We start from the raw sequence: 17,190 nt of genomic DNA on the forward strand, positions 1-17,190 counted from the left end.
CTTCTCCTCAGTCACCTAAATTCAGCCAGATGATGTTTGGCACAAGACTGCTAAGAACAATATAAAAGGCTGTGCTTTCATTTCTCTCTTCCTGTCTTCAATATGCCCAGTCATCTCCCTAAGTGCATTATTGGTTCTACTGAAGTGAAGAGTCAGTTAGAACTTAATCTTCCAGATACACCTTTCATTTGCTTGTTAATAATGTTTTCTGAGGGTCATGAAGCTTTCCATTAACCCAGACACATACCCTCTTTGAGTTAAAAGTGAAAAACTTCTGTTTACGGTCCCATGTCCTGGCAGGCCCTGACATAGATGCTCTATGGCTTGCCGATTGCTTGAAATTGACCAAGTAGCTTCACTTCCTTGTGTCTCAGTTTCCATGTCTGTGTAACTGTGACAATAGTGGTACTTACCTTACAGTGCTGTAGACAGTTTAAAGAAAATAAGATGAAACACTTACGATAGTATTCAGGACATTATGGGGCAATTAATTTTGTTTTTATTGATTGAGTATTCAGCACTACAGTCATCATTATCATAAATATACTTACACTTAGCATGGAAAATAGTCTTAAATCTAATCCAAGAATGCTTTATCTGCAGTCATATTAAATTCTAGGGCTTTTTTTTCAGTAACTGTACACAACTCTTAAAATCCTAATGATTTGGTCTTAATCTGTGCTAAAGTACTCAGAACTTCAATCATTCCCATCCATCCCTGTCTAATGCATTACTTCTTATCATCCATTATCAAAATGTTACCCCATGAAAGGTTGCCATGTCCTGTTGTTGTTCTTCTTTCTTACGTAATCTTGATTCTACCTTGTTATCTTTTGTGTTATTCTTGTCCCAGGACTGACAATAAGGACAAGCTACCATCATTACTTATGGGCTCACTCAAGTATAATTTTTTCAGGCTTGTTATCTTGGAAATGTGGACTGTGTCTTGCAAAGAAACTTATTCATTTGGTCAATGTGTTATGAAATAAAATATTTTATCTACCTATGATCCAATATTTAATTTAGACTGATTTGAACAGATTTTTTTTTTTAGTGACAAATAGGAGAAGACGATATAAGAGGAAAAATACAATACAATAGAAAACACAAGATATTGTAACTCTTGCTTCATGGATTTTTACATATATATTAGACCTATGCTGGGTATATGTGTGCAGTGATGATCCAAAACTGAATGGTAACTGGCTTAAGGAATGCCTGTATTACATTGGGTCTTGTCTGCTTTTCCAATTATGAACAGAAAGCTACAGCACTATTTGTATGAGTATCAAATCTTCCAGCTGCCTGAGATAGAGGGAGAGATTTACTGAGATAAAAGCCTTGGAAGTAGTAGAGGTTTGTCCTGTGATGTTACGGCTGTTGTTGTGGTTGTTGTTGTTAGGAAATACAGTAGGAGTGAAAGCAGGTAGATTTACAAGCTCTGCTCTTCCTCAGACTCATAACCGCTTCTAGAGATGGACAGATGGTGGTGCAGGAATCTCTGACACCTCTACGGAAGTCTTTTTTGCTCTTTCCAAGGTCTTTTCTGACAAGTATTGTTTTGAGTCACAGATTAGGTGGAACTGGGTGTAGATGAAAGGACTACAGTAAGAGAAGAAGTTTTCAATCCCAGGTAGTTGTTGTAGGCACAGGGAAATGGAATTTTTCATAGATTTATGCCACACTTGTATCATATTGGGGAGAGAGGCATCAAACCAGGCTCATTCCTGAATCATTACATTATTTTAGAGAGAAGGAACTATGAACTTCTTGTCAAATAAATGTTTAAATTCAACATTACAATTTTCTTTTTTTTTTTGAGACAGACTCGCCCTGTCACCCAAGCTGGAGTATAGTGGTGCGATCTTGGCTCACCACAATCTCTGTCTCCCTGATTCAAGGACTTTTCCTGCCTCAGTCTTCCAAGTAGTTTCATTAGGAATAGTCTATTTTTTCCCAAGTAGCTAGGATTACAGGTGTTGCCACCACACCTGGCTAATTTTTGTATTTTTAGTAGAGATGGGGTTTCATTATGTTGGCCAGGCTGGTCTCAAACTCCTGACTTCAGGTGATCTGCCTGCCTCGGCCTCCCAAAGTGCTGGGATTACAGGTGGGAGGCACTGTGCTCAGCCTTACTGATGATGTATTAATATTATTCACCTTCTTTAATATACCAAGTGGTAAAGTGCAAATCCACAGTTTAAACTTGAGATTTCTACTCGTATGTGAATTATACCAGTGAGGAACAGAAAAACTCTGTATTGGTTGGTAAATGATGTTTGACAGTGATCAGTTTGTGAAGCAGAGACTTATGTCACAATATTTTCCACTGTATTAATTAACAAAATGGTGAGTGGGCCAAGTGTGGTGGCTCACCCCTGTAATTCCAGCACTTTGGGAGGCTAGGTGGGTGGGACGAGGTCAAGAGATCAAGACCATCCTGGCCAACATGGTGAAATCCCGTCTGTAATAAAAATACAAAAATTAGCTGGGCGTTGTGGTGCATGTCTATAGTTCCAGCTACTTGGGAGACTGAGGCAGGAGAATCGCTTGAGACCGGGAGGTCGAGCTTGCAGGGAGCCAAGATCATGCCACTGCACTCCAGCCTGGTGAGAGAGTGAGACTCCGTCTCAAAAAAAATGGGTGAATGGCCTCATACCCAGAAGAATCAGCATTTCTCATGAGTCATATTACCACCAGGAAATAATTGAATTGAAGCCTGTGACTGCTTGATGAAGGCTGTACAAAGAAGGAGGAAAGAAAAAGGACACAAAACACAATATTATAAATAGAAAGGAGAAAGTCATTACACAGTCTATAAAAGTAAAAATTTAAGAGAGGACATTATGAGTAATTTTGTGTCAACTAACTTGACAAAAGTGGTGCAGGGCAAGTTCTTGGTCTCCCTCAGGAAGGAGCGCAGCGTAAGCAGGTGGTGGAAGGAAACGGCTTTACTGAGGTGGCGGTTACAGCTCTGTGACTGCTCTTGTGGAGCAGTAACTTTCAGATGTTGCCATGGCAATGGTAAACTGATATGACACTGGTGGGCGTGTCTTATGGACAGGTGCTTCCAGTGCCTCTTTCTTGTTTTAGCCAGTCTTCCAGGGTTGAGTTCCACCTACCTCCTATCTCATTGCCCTCAGAAATTAGATACTCCTCCTTAAACTTAAGGGGACTGCAGAAGTGCAGAGACCATTTTCTGTAAGTGCTTCCTGCTGACTTTATGGGTGCAGACCTTCCCTGCCATTTGAGGAGTAATAATCTTTGATACCTGAACGAAGGGGCCCAATGGCAGGATGCTTTCATTTATGGGGTGAGAAGACAGAATGGATTGGAAGCCTTGTGACAGACCATATCATCTTTACATGAAATTTAGAAGATATAAACTTTGCTAGAAGATTAAGCAAGAAAATTATAATTGGAAGAGAGAGAAAATTTAATGCTCCTATGCTCAACCACAGAACCACATTATTAATCTATGTGTTTGCAAAACAACAGCCTTAAGTTTTCTAGGTTTTATAAATGGAGGTTGTGGTGTCCACCTTTTGTGCCTGCAGGACCTCGTAAGAAACATGTTTAATCCTGGATAGCTGTACCCAACTAGTGACTTCCTGAAGCCTAGCAGTATTTGGAGTAATTAAGAATATCTGATAAGGGCCCCCTTATTTTGGTTATTATTGATTCTTGGGGGATCCTTTTTGTTGTTGTTTTTTGAGACAGAGTCTCACTCTGTTTCCCAGGCTGGAGTGCAGTGGCACAATCCCGGCTGGGCTCACTGCAACCTCTGACTCCCAGTTTCAAGCTATTTTCATGCCGCACCCTCCTGAGTAGCTTGGATTACAGGTATGTACCATGATGTGAGGCTAATTTTTTGTAATTTTAGCAGAGGTGTGGTTTCCCTATGTTGGCAAGGGTGGTTTTGAACTCCTGGCCTCAAGTCATCCACCCACCTCAGCCTCCCAAAATGTTGAGGTTACAGGTGTGAGCCACCGCACCCAGCCAGTTTCTTCTTTTTAAGTTTTTAGTAAGAGTAAGTCTTCTGGCTGAACAAAGAAGCTATTATTTTCTTTTGTGGAAAAGGGCACTATTTTATTTTCAAAATTTTAAAAGGCCTTTTGAATCTGGCCTACATTTCAAATAGGGGTAGAAAGAGGTGTGTCTGACTCCCTGTTTCCCACCATGGCCTGAATTAGATTTCTTAAGATTTCTTTGGTAGTTCCTTTGGACAAAAGGCTTGGAATCAAAAAATTTATAGCCAATTAAATATCCTAGGCCAGACAGAATGGAGGTGGGCAGGCACTCATTAGCCCTTAAGTGGGCAGATCATGAGGTCAGGAGATCTAGACCATTCTGGCTTACATGCTGAAACCCTGTCTCTACTACGAATATAAAAAATTATCCAGATGTGTTGGCAGACACCCGTAGTCCCAGTTTCTTGGGAGGCTGAGGCAGGAGAATCACTTGAACCCAGGAGGCAGAGGTTGCAGGGAGCCGAGATCACCCTCACTGCACTTTAGCCTGGGTGACAGAGCAAGACTCCATCTCAAAGAAAAAAAAAAAAATATTTTAAAGCAGTATTGTAGCAGGATTGATAAGGAATCAGAGAGACTGAGGGGTTGAGGAGGATATTTATTTTATTATTTAAAATGATTTTGATGATTTCTTACTAAAAGTTGTTAAATATATAATGCAACGAAGTTTGTGGTAGGCTGAACTATAGCTCCCAGAAGATACCCACATCTTAATTCCTAGAACCTGTGAATGTCACATGGAAAAAATATTTTGGCAGACCATATTAAATTAAGCATCTTGAAATGGAGATTATCCTGAATTACCTGGTTGGGCCTGAAATGCTACTGCTTTTATAAGAAAGAGGAAAACTTGATACAGACAGAAGAGCAGAAAGCAATGTGACCACAGTGGCAGAGATTAGGTGATGCAGCAACAAGCCAACAAATGCTGGCAGCCACCAGAGCTGGATGAGGCAAGAAATTAGAGCTTCCAGAGAACACACATCCCTGACAACAGTATAAAAATAAAAAAATAAAGCCCCAAATAAGGTTATATGTGTTAAGAAAAATTAAGTACATAGAATAATGCTATAGTGGGGGAAAACATTGCTTCCACAGACCTCTAAGACAAAACACTTTAGCATCAGAACCACAACAACAGTCAGAACTGGAGGTGAAAAAGTCACAGGAGCTGATGAAGAAGCTAAAGGAGACAGCAATGATTCCAGGCCCTTTAAAAGGGAGAACAAGCTCAAAGTAACAAACACAACAGTTGAATCTCTAAGACACAAATCTCAGAAGTTTTAAAAGAAACTCGCTATTGTATCAAAATCAAAAGTTTCTGTCTTTTTTTTTTTTTTTGAGATGGAGTCTCACTCTGTCACCTAGGCTGGAGTGCAGTGACGCGATCTTGACTGACCGCAACCTCTGCCTCCTGGATTCCAGTCATTCTCCTGCCTCAGCCTCCCAAGTAGCTGGGATTACAGGTATGTACCATTGCTTCTGGCTAATTTTTGTATTTTTAGTAGAGACGGGGTTTTACCATGGACCAGGCTGGTCTTGAACTCCTGACCTCAAGCGATCAAACCACCTTGGCCTCCTAAAGTACTGGGACTACAGGAACAAGCCACTGCACCCAGCTTCAAAAACAAAATTTTATGTAATTTAGCAAATTAATAACAAAGAAACCCAGTTTCAATATGCAGACCATTTTCTAGAAAGTCTACCACACACAATTTTTCAATTATAGCAGGCTTAATCATACACAAAATTTCTTTCATAAATTTCTGTTCACAAACCTTACCTTGACTTACACAGACTCCTTATAACATGCTTTCTAACATACACTTTCTAACTTCACCTATACGATACCTTTCCTAGAAACTTAGTCATTTTACTCTAGGATAAGAATTTATCATACAAGATCCTTTTTCACACAAAGTTACTCTTCCTTTACATCCTTCCCTGAAAAAACATACATCTTCCACCTATAACTCTCCTCATATCTCACTTTATTTACTGGTTTTCTCATATTTTGAACCTCTCTTTTAATAACTTCCAAATTAGACAAAAATTATTTTCCCAGTAAATATTGCATTTGTTTGACACATTTGACATATACCTAGGGAGCAAGAAATGATAAGCTGCCCACTAGACATTGGTGTTGTAGGAGGCAGAAAGAAATTATTCAGGTGGACAGTGAGGGTAAAGCGAGCCCCAGCAGAAAACTTTCCTTCTAATGGAACGCAGCTCAAAAATAACCCCCTTTCTAATGTCATGCAGCTCAAAGAAATAGTTTCTTTTCCAACAAAAGGTAGCCTGAAAGTTCAGACTGTAAAACACAGATTAGACAGCTGGGGCACAGAAGGGAAGTAGGGGGAGTCTCCTGGGTAATCACCAAGCTTCACACTTATACAATGAGCCCCTGTAAAACAGGGCACCTAATAAGCATATTCCTTTCCCTCTAGGCACACTAAGATAGGGAAGCTAAAAGCAGACTGGGGTAATGCCTAGAGCTGCAAGATGTCTGGAAACAGACACAGAAACTTGCCCTCCCAGATAAGCAAAACAAAGAAACATAGGCTAAGAGTAAAAGCTAATAGACAACTCTGCCCTATACAGATAGAACAACTGGTCCCAACTAAATCTTCAGGCCTTGGGAAGATAAGACACTCCTCCTCACTAGCCTATTCATACAACCCTGACATTTTTACTATGACTTGGCAGCCTGCTCGAGACCCCTCTCTGTGATGGAGGGCTATTCTTGTCTTTTTGCTATTAAACTCTTGCTCCAAACTCACTCTGTGAGTGTGTGTGTGTGTGTGTGAGTGTGACCTCGATCTCCTTGGCTGTGAGAGCAAGAACCTTGGTATTTACCCCAGACAAGGAGGCTGCTTCATTGGCATTCTATAGATGAAAACCATTCTACAATTTTTATGATTTTAGCTATACAAAAAGCTCACTAGTTAAAGTCATTTTAACCATTTTAAAGCCTACCGACATTAGTGGCTTGCCTTAGTACAAATCTTAATGTTAAATTTTAGAAAAGACAGCATTCTTTTCAAACTAACAGGTATAGACTATGAGTGGTCTTTTATTTATAAGTCAATTTGATAGCACGGTAGACACAAAACATACCTCACAAACTAAGTGACTTATACAAAACAGCTGAATCCAAGTTATTTACAAAACCAAGACCTGTCAACCTGGCTAAACTTTGTTTGCCACAATAGAGGAAGAGGTAGGGAAGGGGATAGCAAAACATGAAATAAGGAAACAAGGGGGTGCACCACGTTGCTCAAAGGGAGACCCCAGAGTTCATGAGCCACTAGAGAGCTCACTCAGCAATGGAGACACCAGAAAGATGTTCCAATGTCCACTTTTCCACCAGTAAAAAAGCTGTCCATCAGGTTAAGGGTCTGGGACTCCTGGTAATTTTGTTAGAGGAATTATTAAGAAATTATTTTAGGCAGATAAAGAGGAAAGGGGGTTCTTGGGACATTTTTGTTTTTTTTTAAAGCAGCTCCAGAAATGTTTCTTTTCTAGAAGGAAAGCCCCAGCTCTTAGAGCCAGGCTGGCAAGCTTTGATATGCAAATACAGACCGTCAGAAACTGGGTCCACCCAAACATGGCAATTCCTGCAGTCTTCTTGTCCCCGCGTATGACTGGCAACATGGCCACCCCCATATATCCCCATGAGTGTAGAACATCACTGTGTCCTGCCTTTGCATATTAAAAGGCTAGGGTGGGAGGGCCAGCTTTTTGCAGCTATGCAAATGACATACCTGGTCAAAACAATCCCCTGGGTCCTATGCACATCAGACACCGCCTCCTCCAGCCTCCTCATGTTACTGGCTGTTTTCAGCCACGCTTTGGGTTTTCTGTCTCTGCTTGGAGCCACCCTCCCTCCATCTCTGAGTAAGGGAGCTTCTTCCTTCTTTCTTACCTATTAAACTCTCCACTCTTTAAAACCACTCTACATGTGTCGGTGTTGTTTTATCTAAATTGGCGTGAGGCTAAGGACACTGATGTTCCTCCAATCATCGGAACTGTATCAATTTTGCTAGAGCAAGGCAGCTATTTGGGGCTAGTGAAAGAAGGTTAGTTCTAGTATTGACGGGGAGCCATTTCCTCTCCCACCAGGGACACTTAAGACATTCTTATTGTTAATGTCCCTTTTGTTTATATTAATAGTAGGCACACTGATTCTGGCTGAAAGGCTGATACATTGGAGACTCTCATGTGGGCATCCTAGACACTGATCTTATAACACTTTCTTGGGATGGGGAGCCCTGAGGTGGCAGGATTTTAAAGCAGCTGCTAATAATTGTGCTTTTGGCTATTTCTTTTTCTTTTTTTTTTTTTTATCTCCACCTCTTTGGTCCTGTCCCTGTTGTTGAAAACTTAAAGGCCGTGTTTAAGAGTGATTCTTACGAGTTTAAGGTCTCATAGCAAGCAGTTTAGGCAGGTGCTAGCTGGATAAGGGGAAGGGGTGCTTGATGGCCTTAGGTTAAAATCATAGATTAGAGAACTGGTGGGACCTCCCTCAGACCTGGGCGACTGAGGAGACTCTGGGGAGGCCATGTAGGCCATCTAGGGAGAGCAGCTTGGAGCAGATCCTCAACGTGTGGTTTCCTGGTGTCTGGAAATAACAGGAGGGAGTAAAGGGCCATAAAAGCATGTACACAAGGGACCATTTTTTTTCTTTTTTTACAGAATAAGTCTAATTGTAAAATAGCATTATAATGTATGGAACCATGTTTAAGACAAGTCTGTTGGTTTTCTAATTTGTGTTGAACCTAAGCAGAGTTGTGATAGAAAATGAGTTTCTTTTTCTTTAAGTTGAATTTGAATTTGCTCCAATTGCCAAAATAGATACCCTAGTGGCAAGTCCTCTGTGATGCTCGCCATTGTCCCCTCATCTAACAAGGATTTCTACTGGACACATAAAGTTTTCTAAGTCCAACAAGAGGGAAAGTGACAATGCCATCATTACTCTTGTCTCAGATTTCCACTTCCTGTATAGAAGATGTAAGTAGAGGTAGCAAGACATTATGAAAGTGGATTGTAAGCAATTGTTAGTAAACAAAATATGACTAAAGCAGTATTTTTATTATTTTATTTATTATTATTATTTTTTGAGACAGTGTGTCAATCTGTCACCCAGGATTGAGTACAGTGGTGGGAACTCGGCTCACTGCAACCTTCTCCTCCTGGGTTCAAGCGATTCTCATGCCTCAGCCTCCCAAGTAGCTGGAATTACATGCAGGCACCACCACATCTGGCTCACTTTTTGTATTTTTAGTAGAGACAGGTTTCACCGTGTTGGCCCGGCTCATCTTGAACTCCTGACCTCAAATGATCTGCTAACCTCAGCCTCCCAAACTTTTGGGATTACAGGAATAAGCCACTGTGCCTGGCTTTAAAGCAGTATTTTTATTAAGTAAAATGTAGAAGAAAAGGTATAAATAATGTGACAACAAGAAAACAAAATACCATTACAGAAAATGGTAACCTTAGGGCAGAGAACAAGAGAAGGCAAACCAAGGTTCCAGTAGGGTGTAGGGTGAGGCTCCAATCCACAATCCTAGGAGGAATGTTAATGCTGGAAACCCTGGAGCATCCAGGGAGCGGCCAACAATACCAAATGCTGAAAACCCAGAGTACCCGAGTATCAGCCTAGGAGTGTCCCCACACCAAATGCCAGGGAACCCTGGAATATCCAGGGGCTGACCAATGCAGAAAATCCTGGAACCTCAGTGGGGTGGCCAACAGTGAGCCTCAAAGGCCTGGTTTGGGCCATAGAACAATGTGACTCTGACTTCCTAAGGTTGACAGAACAGGAAAATTCTTAGAACCAAGTGTTCTGCCTTAAATCATTGCACAAACATAATTAGCAGGAAGCCAATGCCAAAACTGCAAACCAAACATATATATCAGGGGATAAAATAAATAAAAAATGTGTATTAAAAGCCTACTGTTTCAATTTAATCTGTGAAATATATTTACATTTTATAGAATAAAATTCCAAAAATACCTAGAAAAGAGAGATCTTGCCAGAAGATAGATAGTTCTTTAGTGTCAAGCTGAGATTATCTACCAGAAGAACTTTCGGCTCACGTAGCTTCCAGTACACTGCAAGAATAAAAGATGTGAAGATAATGTTACTTAATTGGATTTGTAATTACTATTTACTGTTAACCAGTAAAAAAAATTTCCAATCAAATACACTGATTTTAAATGTACTATTGAACAAACTTTTATAAATATATGCATTCTTATAAGCACCTCCAAAATCAATACACAGAACATTTCTATAATTCCAAAACATTTTGTCCTGCTCTTCAGAAATCAACTTGCTTTCCAACTCATAGAACAGAAAATCCTTGGTCCGCTTATTGTTAGTATAGTTACCACTTGTTTTTAAGAATTTCACATAAATGGATTATAACACATGTTCTTTTTTGGCTGGTGATCTTTGTGCAGCATAGTTGTTTCTGAGGCTCATTCATGTCATCCTGTGTCCTCATGAGGTGTTCCTCTTTACTTTTGAATACTATTTAGCTGTTTAGTAATTTCACGGTGTATCCCACCACCTGCTGATGGCCATGTGGGTTGTTTCCACTTTGGGCTATTATGGATAAAACTACCATGAACATTATTATACAAGGCTTTGCATGAATATTCTTTACTTCTTTTGGGCAAATACCTAAGAGTGCAGTTACTGGGTCTTACAGTGAGTGTTTAATACTCTGCCAAACTGTTTTTCAAAGTAGTTGTACCATTTTACATCTCTACTCAGAATTCATGAGAGTTCTCAATGTTTCAGCTACTTGTTTTTAAGACTTTTTCTTAATCTTCACTCAACAGTGACCAGAATGGCTAATGATCATTAAGTCATGTTTTTCTTACAATTTTCTTGACTTTTGTGGGTGCTTGACATATATCAGTGTATTGAGATCAGAATCAATATTGTCTAAACCTCTTTCAAAGCTTTTCCTAAGTCATGATATTAGGATGATAACAGGAAATCTAAAGGGACTGTAGGTAGTAGTAACAGGCATTATTCAATATTTTTAATCATACTTCTTAAGGCAATACATTTTGAGTGAAATAGCATTCAATTAGACTCAGGATAAAAAGCTTCTAATGTCAACTCTAGCATTAAATATTAGAAAACCTTGGAGAAAACAATCCAGGAAGAGAAATCAGAGGGTTTTTCACTAGTGGAGAAGTGGTGCAACACCTAAACCCTATTAATGCCAGATCTTTGCAGTGATTTTCCACTCATAAAGATGGATTAACTCCTTGCCTCATTCTCTTATGTGTCTGTGTGACTTCATGCTGAGGGGATGTCCCTCATAGAGGGAGAAGTGCTCTTGTGTCAGAAACATGGCTTAGAAGACTGCTTTGGAGGTGACTGCAATAGAATATACGTTTTGAAGAGGTCTCCTATGAAATATTCTGATAAATTGTTTCTTGTGCCAAGTGCTCGGTCTCAGACCTGTTATCTCAGCTCTTTGAGAAGTGAGGAGGAAGAATCACATAAGGCCAAGAATTGATGCCAGCCTGGGCAAGAGGGAGACCACATGTCTACAAAATACACACACACACACACACACAATTTGTTAAATGTGAACAATGAATCAAAAGTAATTATATATGAACATTTGGTGAGAAATTAGAAAAATAAAGCAACGTCTTCTGAGCCAACAATATATAATCAAGATGTTAATTTTTTAACTATAGTAAATACAGAGAACATAAAATTGTCTAAGCCATTATTAAGAGTGCAGTGAAATGGCATTAAGTATATTCATTTTGTTCTGCTATTATTACTGATACTAACTCCAGAACTCATCTTCTAAAAATTGATATCTATCCCACTTAAACAATACTCCCCCACCATTCCTCTATCCCTACCCCCAATAACCTCCTTTCAGTTCTCTCTATGTCAGTGACATCTTTGAAGCAGGTTCACTGTGTACTGGTTACCAACGTACTTAGCTTGGGGAACAGAACCCCCAACAGCGAGTTACATGAAGTGGGTTTATCATTTACAGAGAAGCAGCAAGAGAACACTATGGGTCAGTTCCCCAAGGCACAGGAAAGCCATGTGGAGCTGATGGAGTCGACTATGTGTCCCCCCCTTTCACTACAGCTCAGGAACCTGGGAAAGCAGCCACTCTGGGTTTTATATCCTGGGTTAACAAGACACACAGGTTAAAGGGCATTCTATTCTATGGGAAAATGATATAGAGCACAGGTAGTCTGTTCAGTCAGTTCCTCTCTATCTCAGGATATTACAATTCCAGCACATTCTACAATTATTCTTGAGAACTCTTAAAATAAGCAAGAAAGTGGAGAGAACTAAGTCAGTCAGGTCATTGGAGAACTGTCTTGCAGGTACCCCACCACCTAGACATCCCCCTTAGCAAAGCTAGCATATTGCATATGCCCACCAACTTCCCTGAACTGGAGGTGGAGATTTATCTTTACAGATTGATGAAGCACCTTGACTTACCCAATCTCAGTGTAGGTTATTAAGCCATAGTAAGAGTGCAGTTCATTGGCCAAGGAAAGCTACTACCACTGGCAGGAGGATAAGACTCCACAAAGTAGTGACTATGATGTTAAATAGGTGGAAGGAGAATCTTTCAGATGCCCCGTTGTTTACAACCAGTGAGCCTGCTTTATGATCACCTCTAATTGTATTTCTAAGATACGTGAGGTGTTTATCCTGGTACAGCAGACAGTGGAGGGTGTTGGTAATTGCATAGAACGTCTATTGTGTTCCATGAGAGTGTGCCTATTGTCATGTTGGACATGTGTGCCCGTGTCATGTTAGCACTGAGGGTGTTTCTTGGTCAGAGTGAAATCTCATGAATATCCAAAAACATGACATAGAGTCCTCTCAAGGGTGGCCATGGTAGCCCCAACATCTATTGAGTGACATATATTTAGCTGTCCAGGAAGCAAACTGTTGCCGTAGTCCTTTTTCCTATACAGGGGATCCTTTAATAGTTTAGTCACTCAGTTGCTATTTTCCTGACCAGGTGGCTGGTTTGTAGACAATGGCCCATGATTTAGTGGAAATGGAGCAAAATATAGTGTTGGGGCAGCCTATAAGGCTACTATCATTCCATATAGTTTGTCCCATTGGCAGAATGTCCTTGTTCAGTGTCAGTCAAAAGACCCATCCCCTGGCTGGATAGTGTCTACATGCATGTCTCTGAATCTTTGACTCTATGTGGCCAAAGGAGAGCTAAATAGTTCCCTGTGGGTCATTTGTTCCCTTCTAGAAAGCTTACCATTTCTTCATGGGGCACATGGATCCTATGGGATCCTGGTTAGGGCTGATTCTGACTGTACCATTCCATTTAATAATTTGGATCTGTTGGGCCTGTCCAGTTTTATCGATTGTGTTTGTAGGCACCAAAGTGAGAATGGTTAGTTAAGGTAGCAGCATCACGCCTGGTGCTCTAGCTCTGAGATACTCAGCTCCTATCAGTTTCCTACAACAAAAAGGAGTTGCTATTAAAAAGAGGCACAACTGTTGGCTGCTTCAGGAAACTTTTCTGTCCAAAATCTGAGTCTGGTGCCCCAGTGACACTAGAATCACCTGACTCCATTGTTAGTCTGAGCCCTGATGTGTGGTACTATGTTAGGGGGGTCATTCTTCTTGGCAAATTAGGTGTTCAGAAGAACCAGTTGCCCTGTAAATCTCAGTTACTTGAAATCATATTATTGAGTCCCCACAGGGACCTCCATAACTTGATTTATGAGTCTCTCTGGGAAAGTGAGGAAAGGTGACTGAAGTTCATGTTTGAATAGTCCTCATTATTAAAATCCCCTTGCTCATTAATGGCATTTCTATAATATTCACTTGGGAAGCATTTTCTTTTATTATGGCTCATTTTTGAAGCATCTAGTCATAGCTCTTCCAGAATGGCTTTGTATGCAATCATCCTGTTGCATTCTTTAAGGCCTGATGGTCTGTCAAAAACCAAAAGCCACATAAGTAAAATGCTCTTCTCTTTGCAATGTGATATCCGATGTAATCCTTGCAGATTACCCACTGTTATGATTTTTACATTTCCAGGACTTCCTTGACAATGGCACTGATATGACTCCATCCAGCATCCATTGACGTGAGAACTCTAGTTGGCATTCATCATTGTGGGCATGAACATAACGAAGACTTTCATAGGATGTAATGGTTATATTCAACATTGCTCAAAATTTGCTCTAGTTATACCCTTGCAGCTCTACTGGGTTGGAAAAATATTTTATGTTAGGACAATCATTTGGTAGAGTTTTAAAAATAAAGGCACAAATAAATATTCTGTAGCAAGAGTATGAACTATTGTGGACCAGAATATAATTTTTATGGAATGTAACAAAAATTATTTAAATGTATTCAATTTAGATAATAATTTTATAAACAGGCATATATTGCATATATAATAGAATAAAGGCACTTAAATATGAATACCGTATATATTTGTAGCCAATTTTATCAAATAAATATACATTCAGTTTTATGTATCTTATGTGTATGCACATTTTTTACAAATGAAGTAAATTTTAACTTTTTATTGAATACTAGTTTTAATTTTGTCATTAATTTTCTCTTAATAACTTTATAATTGATTACTAAATATTCACCTTTACACCACCAATTTAAGAAAAAATACGTGTGTGTGTATATACAGGTAGAGGTGTAAATACTGTATCAGTAGGCTTTCATGCATTAATGATTGAAACTGGTTAAATACACACTCAGTGGCTGATAACAGTAAACATTTGTTTTCATGTTCATGGATGCTCATGTTCACAATCATCTGGCTGATCAAGGAAGGGCTCAGCTGAGTGATTTCTCTGCACGGCACTGAACTCATCTTCAGCCTACAGATATCAATTGTCTGAAGACAACTGCTGAACAGCAGTGACTACACATGACTCAAGATTCTTGTGGCAGTTCACAGGAGTGAACAACATCCATACCAAACTGCACAGTGAATTAAGTCCAATAATTTCTAACATAGGTTCACATGTTTTAAATATATTCCTTTATTTCAGTGAGTACAATTTTTTAGAAATGTTTACCCCATTTAATTATAGAGGTGTTTTATGATTCCATGGACAAATAATTACGTTTTCAACCTTTATCATACTGAAAATGTTTGCAAATGTAATTTGCATTAATAGAAAATAATAAAGCTGAACATGTTTTCAACATGTGCTTTAAATATAATTTATTTAAGTGGCCTCATAGGGGAAAATCATTTTAACTATCATAATATCCCTTTTTGCCTCTCTTGTTTCCGATAGAGTTGTCCAATAAGAAGCCCTCCCATGAGATTTGGAAGTCAAAAAAGGAAGACTCAATACTCTCCATTGATTACCTAAGACAGACACAAGATCAGAAGTGAGGACTGGAGTAAAACCTAGAAAGCGCTGTAGGAAGCTGAGAGCAGCAGCACCCCGATCCTTAAGCTTTCAGACAGGACGGAGGACCACGTGATTAATAGTCCATACTTCAGGGGCAGACGCATTCTATTTTCTGAGGGAGCACCAAAGAATCCTGCTTCTACTAACAACCTTCCTGACTACTACGTCTTTGGTTTTAAAAGGTTGTAGCATAAAAGTTAATCATAGGATTCGATCATTCTTGTCATATCCAACAGAGCCAAGAAACCAGGGAGGAAAGGCACTCAGGTACAAAATACTGTTCTAGAATGCAATTTAAATAGCCCGTATTATCCCATGGTACTAATATTTATGATTTTTTGAATAAACATAGAAATTGACTCCCCCAGTCTTAAAACTCAAGATAGTTACATTTTAATCTGAGTTCCCTTTTCGGGAAAGTAACCATCAGGCCTCTAGATACAATCAAGGAGCTGAAAGTTATATATCACTGAATTGGGACAGTGAGACATCAGACACCTTTACCCTCATGATTGCCTAACTGACCTCCTGCTTCCTGTTGACCAAATTAATTTCCTTACCCCTCCTTAATTCCTGTTTTCCCACATTTCTTCCCTGCTATATAAACCCTAATTTTAGTAGTTCAGGGAGATACATTTGCAAATGGTGTCCCATCTCCTTGGCTGCAGCACCTGATTAACGCCTGTTCCTTGGCAATACTATATTGTCTTAGTGATTGGCTTTCTGTGTGCTGAGCAGCAGGATCTTCACTGAATCCCTGCATTCAGTAACAAAATTCTCTACAAGCTTCACTGCTTTGGCTTATGTAACCTGAAATCAAAATTTACCCCAGCTTCTGAGATAATATAATTCTAGATTCAATTCGTCCACACTGCTTGCCAGTCTGAGCTTGCCAGCTCCCACCCTTACTGGAGTCAATAAAATTTCTCAAAAAACAATAGGTAATAATTTCCCCTTTTTCGAAAATCTCTACCTTCTCTTTGTTCTTCCAACATATTGAAGACCATTGAGTTTTCCTGTATGCCCCATTTGGCAAATATTTCTTAGCAAATAAAACATTAAATTTGGAGATTTATCTCTACATTTTATTTAGACTTCAGTACTTTAGACTGTAATTCTATGTATTAAGACAATTTCTGCTTAGAAGATTTATAGTGCCTTCTTCTCTGCTATATGATTTCCAACTGAAGTCATAAACTAGACTCTTCAGGTGTCATGATCTTTGTATTTATTAATCAGGCATTGCTTAATTAAAGTCAGCATTGTTATGTCTGTCCAGCTGGGACTGAGAAAAAAAAAAAAATTGGGATGCAGAGGTGACTTCATATCCTCCTCTACCACACCATCAGAGTGTGGCTGCATCTGAGGAACATTCTCAGCCCATGGAGGCATAAGGAGAGCAACTGGGGCAGCCCAGCCTCACACATCTGCTTCCCTGGGGGTTTATATTCTGGTGTGTAACACTGTGGGAGGGTGACTATTATGCTGTTGATAGTAATAAGCTGCAAAATCTTCAGGCTGCAGGCTGCTGATGGTGAGAATGAATTCTGTCCCAGATCCGCTGCCACTGAACCTTGATGGGACCCCACTTTGCAAAGTGGATGCAGCATAGATCAGGAGTTTAGGGACTTTCCCTGGTTTCTGCTGATACCAGGCTAATAATTGCTAATGCCCTGACTGGCTCGGCAAGTAATGGTGACCCTGTCTCCTACAGAAGCAGACAGGA

General features: G+C 39.7%; 1 long non-coding RNA gene across 2 annotated transcripts; it reads left to right on the top strand.

Annotated features, from left to right (window-relative positions):
• The first annotated feature begins 1,185 nt into the window (after window positions 1–1,185).
• Window positions 1,186–17,067, top strand: LOC117089869. 2 transcript variants are annotated; one of them, XR_004439784.1, is made up of 3 exons: window positions 9,066–9,077; window positions 12,056–12,058; window positions 16,937–17,067. It is a non-coding gene; the product is annotated as an uncharacterized LOC117089869 (long non-coding RNA). The 2 variants fall into 2 exon arrangements; XR_004439787.1 differs by lacking the exons at window positions 9,066–9,077; window positions 12,056–12,058 and adding an exon at window positions 1,186–1,198.
• The last annotated feature ends 123 nt before the right edge of the window (window positions 17,068–17,190 follow it).

Source organism: Trachypithecus francoisi, unplaced genomic scaffold (assembly GCF_009764315.1).
Source record: "Trachypithecus francoisi isolate TF-2019V2 unplaced genomic scaffold, Tfra_2.0 Contig00903, whole genome shotgun sequence".
NCBI lineage: Eukaryota > Metazoa > Chordata > Mammalia > Primates > Cercopithecidae > Trachypithecus > Trachypithecus francoisi.